This window comes from Staurois parvus, unplaced genomic scaffold (genome assembly GCF_062004578.1).
Source record: "Staurois parvus isolate SC_StPar_1 unplaced genomic scaffold, SC_StPar_1.0 ptg001772l, whole genome shotgun sequence".
NCBI lineage: Eukaryota > Metazoa > Chordata > Amphibia > Anura > Ranidae > Staurois > Staurois parvus.
The window spans coordinates 119,969-125,933 of NW_028319568.1; the positions used below are offsets into that span (position 1 = coordinate 119,969).

A 5,965-nucleotide genomic window follows, 5' to 3' on the forward strand; every position below is an offset into this window, starting at 1 on the left:
CTAGAAGACATCTCATTGCTCAGCCAGAACAAGGTCACTTGGTGGAAGATCCCCGAGTCTCCCCGAGTCGCTCTTCCTTGCTCCCACATAACATACTAAACCTTTCACACCTCCACACATTCTGGATTAACCCTCTACAAGGTAGGAGGAGCTGAGGGAACACACCCAGGACCACCAGGACTGGAGCCTGACTGCCGCCATGTTCACAATTCCCCAATTAGTGAAGTGACTAGGTCAGGGACCGGTACTCGCTGGTCAGGGACAGTGTGTCTAGCACAGGGAAAGGTTCCAGTGGGGAAGGGACAGACTAGAGACCACTCCCCTGTATCACCAGCCAGGAGCCCTTCCACATCCAAGTTCCTTGTTGTCAGACCACCTTCCATCCACCTCCTCTGTCAGAGGCTGTCGGCATTATAAGTTGTTTTGGGAATCCTCTGCAATGTGTTAGTGCTGCTGGGCCAGTTCAGCCGTGTTACATTGTCTCTGTTCCCACCTTGTCAGAACGTTTCTACCAATACAAGTTACTGCAATCTCTGGTCTCCATGTGTATTCTCTCCTCTCTGGGTGCCAATCACCTGGCCCCGCCCACAGATGTGTACAGCAGGCGGGTGCGGAATGACGTCAGTGGCTTACTAAAGACAAATAGACTGGGCACTCTGCAAGTGCAGTTCCCTCATTTTCCCCAGAGCTTAGGGAATGTGGTGAAGCTTCACTTTGTAAAAAGCATCCAATCAGGTGCAAGGAAAATAATCCCAGCATGCAGTGGTAATTTCATCAACAAAAACATTTTCACCCATAATTTTCCTCAGCGGCATTTTTCCAATGATGAAAACAAAATGCAAATGACCCGACATTCATCAATGGAGGAAAACTATGAGGAAAATCAATTTAATGTCCACCAATGAATGAAAAGGTAATGCAGATGTGAGGGAGGGACGTTTACCTATGGGGACTTCCGGGGTCCTTGGAGCTCCACCTGTAAAGCCCGTGAGTGCTTCCCCTCCCAGCAAGCAAGGTATTGACCATAGTGAGCTTAGTGGTGTGGTGTGCCTAATACTGTGTGCATTCAGGACCTCCTCAGACCACCCAGAGAACTGTGTGCATTCAGGACCTCCTCAGACCACCCCGAGAACTGTGTGCATTCAGGATCTCCTCAGACCACCCAGAGAACTGTGTGCATTCAGGACCTCCTCAGACCAACCAGAGCACTGTGTGCATTCAGGACCTCCTCAGACCACCCAGAGCACTGTGTGCATTCAGGATCTCCTCAGACCACCCAGAGAACTGTATGCATTCAGGACCTCCTCAGACCACCCAGAGAACTGTGTGCATTACAGGCCTCCTCAGACCAACCAGAGAACTGTTTGCATTCAGGACCTCCTCAGACCACCTAGAGCACTGTGTAGCATTACAGGCCTCCTCAGACCACCAATCCAAAGCACTGTGTACATTACAGGCCTCCTCAGACCACCCAGTGCACTGTGTAGCATTACATGCGTCCTCAGACCACCAGTCCAAAGCACTGTGTGCATTACAGGCCTCCTCAGACCAACCAGAGAACTGTTTGCATTCAGGACCTCCTCAGACCACCCAGAGAACTGTGTGCATTACAGGCCTCCTCAGACCACCAGTCCAAAGCACTGTGTGCATTACAGGTCTCCTCAGACCACCCAGAGCACTGTGTGCATTAAAGGCCTCCTCAGATGACCACCCAGAGCTCTGGATGGTCATCTGAGGAGGTCTGAAATGCACACAATGCTCTGGACAGAGATCTTGCATGGTGCACCAGACCTAGGGAGACTGACATTTGTTTTGTGTTTCTTCCATTTGTGAATGATTGCACCAACTGTTGTCACCTTCTCACCAAGCTGCTTGGCCATAGTTTGGTAGCCCAGTCCAGCCTTGTGTAGGTCTACCATCTTGTCCCTGACATCCTTGGACAGCTCTTTGGTCTTTGCCATGGTGGAGAGTTTGGAATCTGATGGTTTGATGGCTCCTGTGGACAGGTGTCTTTTATACAGGTAACACAATGAGATTAGCAGCACTCCCTTTAAGAGACTGCTTCTAATCTCAGCTTGTTACCTGTATGAAAGACACCTGGAAGCCAGAAATCCTGCTGAATGATAGGGGATCAAATCCTTCTTTCCCTCATGAACATGCAGATCCGTCATCATTTGTTAGACGCATTTCTGCTGAATTTGTTGTTGTATTCTGTCTCTCAGTGTTACACCGAACATTCCATTGTTAGACCGATCATTTCTGTGTGAGGGGCGAACATTCCATTGTTAGACCGATCATTTCTGTGTGAGGGGCGAACATTCACCATCAGGGGGGAGCAAATACACATTTCCTTCACTGTATACTGAATGCTGACAGATCGTATTTTGTAAATCGCTGAGAAATCGAGGTTTTGTTATTTTACGTTGCTCTGTGTACATTGTATGAGCGACATTGTGGATTATTCTTCCATTGTGTGTAGGAAATACTCGTCACCAGAACATTCGTTTGTATTCAAATAGATCCAAAGAGTTCTGTATAGAAATCAATGATTTATTTATGAATCAGATTGGTGAGATTTGTATATTCGGTAAGAAATCCCATTGGTAGAAGAATTCAGGCAGATGACATTGTGTGGTGTATTGTATCCAGGCGTCCATATTATTTATTATTATTCATTCAGTTATTCTGCTGCAACGGCTGGAGGCACCGCGCCATAATTATATACGGCAATCAGACCCCGCCCAATTTTATATGGGAATCAGACTCCACCCAATTCTATACGGGAACCAGACTCCGCCCAATTATATACATGAATGAGAAATATTTACAAAAATCAGACTCCGCCCAATTCTATACATGAATGAGAAATATTTACAAAAATCAGACTCTGCCCAAAAATTATAATAACCGTGTACCAAAATTGGAATTTGGAATAGAATACATCTGAATGCTGATTCATTACTTTTTGAATTAGATTTGAATTTTTTGAATTTGAAATGAAACAAAACGAAACAAATTTCCAAAACTGGAAAATGGAGGGAAATGAAATGATTTCCATAAGGAAGTGAAGGAAAAGAAATGTGTTGGTGGTGCACCTTCCCTCCTCACCTTCAGGCGCTCCCTGAAAACCCACCTCTTCAGGGAAGCCTACCCCACCCTCACCTAACTGCTGCTCTCCTTCATTCCTCCTACCACTCCATCCCCCACAGCCACTTCCTCCTGTACCACTACCCCCTCCCTCCCAGATTGTAAGCTCGAAAGAGTAGGGCCCTCTTACCCCTCGTGTGCTGTTCGTAGCTGCTGTAATGTTTCATGTATTGTCCCCCCCTCTATTGTACAGCGCTGAGCAAACCCTTTGGCGCTATATAAACTCAATGTAATAATGTGCACATGTCTAGCCAGGACGGTCCTGCTATGCAGGGCTCCAATACAGAGAGACTTCCCCTCACTTCCTGTCGGGGAAATTGTTGTCATCAGGACAGGAACTGAAAGGAAACCATTCTGACAGAGTCCTGGATAGCAGGAAAAACTGACAGGGGCTCTAATCCTTCCACACTCCATCCAAAACTGAAAACACACATTGTGGCTATAGATACACTGGGAAGGTTCCGGCTCCAGGGCTATCATCTCCATCCTGGCTACACTACTTAGGGTGTCACTGACCCAGAACAAGCATGCAGCCAGTGAAGGCGGAACACACGGAGCTCCTGCATGCTTATTCCTGGTCAGTGACACACTAGGGAGTGAAGTGAAGATGACGGCCCCGGAACCTGCAGCTTTCTCCACAAATCATTCCTGTTTCCTGCCCTTCCCCCTATTGGCTGAGCATTGCACCAATCACCAATCAGATCACCCCCTTGTGATGTCTCTGGGTAGATCTTTCACTTCTGGCTCCTCCCACATACAGTATCTTTATACAACCTTCCCATACACATACCCCGGCATGGAGGGGCTGAGTGAAGGTGGTGGTGATGGTGATGGTGTGGAGGTGTCGGATCGGGTCACACAGATCATAAAAGGAGATCCGCCCGGCCTCATAATCCAGATCTATCCTGACTCTGGTACTGGAGACACCGCCAGGTAAGGGGTCCTATTACTGTCATGTATCACTGAGTACTGATTACCCTCCAACCCCTCCAACCCCCAGGACTTATTATTACATCCAATCCATGACTGACCTCCTCTCCTGTCTATATTGGGGTAACACATCCCGACTCTCCAGTACCATGACCCCCCGACATCCATGTCCCAGTAATGTCTCCCGTAGGAGAAGCTCTGACTGCTCATCACCTGAGGACAGAGGAACCTCGCTGGTGTTTCTGGCCGATTCTGATCTGATGATGAGGATGCAGTTTTCCCATCATGTGATATATGTAGATCATTACCAGCTGTCCTCACATCCAGTAATATGTCTGTAACCCCCAACACCCCCCATGTTTGCTGTACAGCCCCAATATTTGGTCCTCCAGTGGGGAAGGGTTGGGGGTCTGGCCTGGATGGTGGACCATTGATGGGACCTTTGCCCTTTGTAGTAGAATGTGGAGAGACATGTGTGCCTGTACATTTCTGTACATTGACCCCAGACATGATATCAGATAAACCCGTGTGTAATGTGTGTGAGATCCCCCCCACATCCCCATCCCCTCCATCATGGAGGAGGTTCTCATGTCTCTCTCTGTCCTCATCATCTCCATCCTCAGTGTCACACAAGTCACCTGTGTCTGATTCCTGTAGGACAGTCAGTGGATCCGTCATGTTACACAGCTCCTCAATGTCCCTCATCTTCCTGGACAGCTCCTCCTCCTTTATTTCCAGATCCCGAATATAATCCAACATGGGACGGGAGACCCGCTCTGCCCACTCGGAGATGTCCCTCAGGACTCTCTTCTCCAGGTCTTCCAGACGTCTCCTGAGGTCTCTGAACAGGGCAGTGACTCTCTTGGTTTCATCATCTGCTTTTCCTTGTACTTTCCTTCTGCGTTCCTGCAGACTCTGGACTCTTTTCTCCATCTCCTTTCTCTCTGTCATCAGTCTCTGCAGAACGTTCCTCAGTTTCTTCTTCTTCATCTCAGAGGCCTCCTCTAGAGTCTCCACCTGGTGTCCCCGATGTTCTCCAGCCAAACTGCAGGACACACAGATACAGGTGGAGTCCTTGGTGCAGTAATACTCCAGGATCTTCTTATGGATGGAGCATTTCCTGTCCTTCAGGGAAGTGGTGGGGTCACATAGGACGTGTTCTGGTGACTTGCTGTGGACTCTCAGGTGGTTGTCACACAGAGAAGCTTCACAATGCAGACAGGATTTCACAGCCGGTACAGGAGTGTGAATACAGTGAGTACAGAAGACCCCGGACTCCTCCTGCTCTGGATGGGTAGACTGGAAGTTCTCCACTATGTTACGTAGCTTCCGATTCTTCTGAAGGACGGGACGTTTCTTGAAGCTTTGTTTACATTCAGGACAGGAATAACCTCCAGGCCCCTCCTGTGTATCCAACACACGGCCAATACAGTCCCGGCAGAAGTTGTGTCCACATCTCAGGGTTACAGGATCTGTATAAAAGTCCAGACAGACGGAACATTCCAGCTCCTTCCTCAGATCAGAAGACGCCATCGCTGAGAGCGGAAGAGAGAAACGAAAGTGAAAGTCTGACACTCCGTAACCAGTGTGACCCGTTCTGTACCCTCCTACAGGGGCGAGGTGTACATTCCTACACAGGGGGAGGCTGGGACTGAGACACATAGCTAGAAGACTTCATGCAGGGGGGGGGGGGTTGGGTGATAACGCTGGTAACATTAGCTGTGTAAAGTCACGTTAAATACCGGAGGTTTTTTTAGGGTTTTTGCATTAGCATTTAGTGGTGTTTTGTCTTTTTTCACATTTTTTTGTTACCAAAAAAATTTTTTTTTTTTTAGTAAGAAAACTACAAAAATGCGGTTTACTGCGTTTTGCTGCGTTTTTCAGCATT

The 5,965-nt window shown here is 48.0% G+C and overlaps 1 pseudogene across 1 annotated transcript; it reads right to left on the reverse strand.

Annotated features, from left to right (window-relative positions):
• Positions 1 to 2,529: 2,529 nt before the first annotated feature.
• On the reverse strand, positions 2,530 to 5,640 carry LOC149434333 (E3 ubiquitin/ISG15 ligase TRIM25-like; annotated as a pseudogene). Its single transcript, XR_016308766.1, has 2 exons — positions 3,391 to 5,640; positions 2,530 to 3,095 (listed from the first exon to the last, which is right to left on the reverse strand). The product of XR_016308766.1 is annotated as an E3 ubiquitin/ISG15 ligase TRIM25-like (transcript).
• Positions 5,641 to 5,965: the final 325 nt, after the last annotated feature.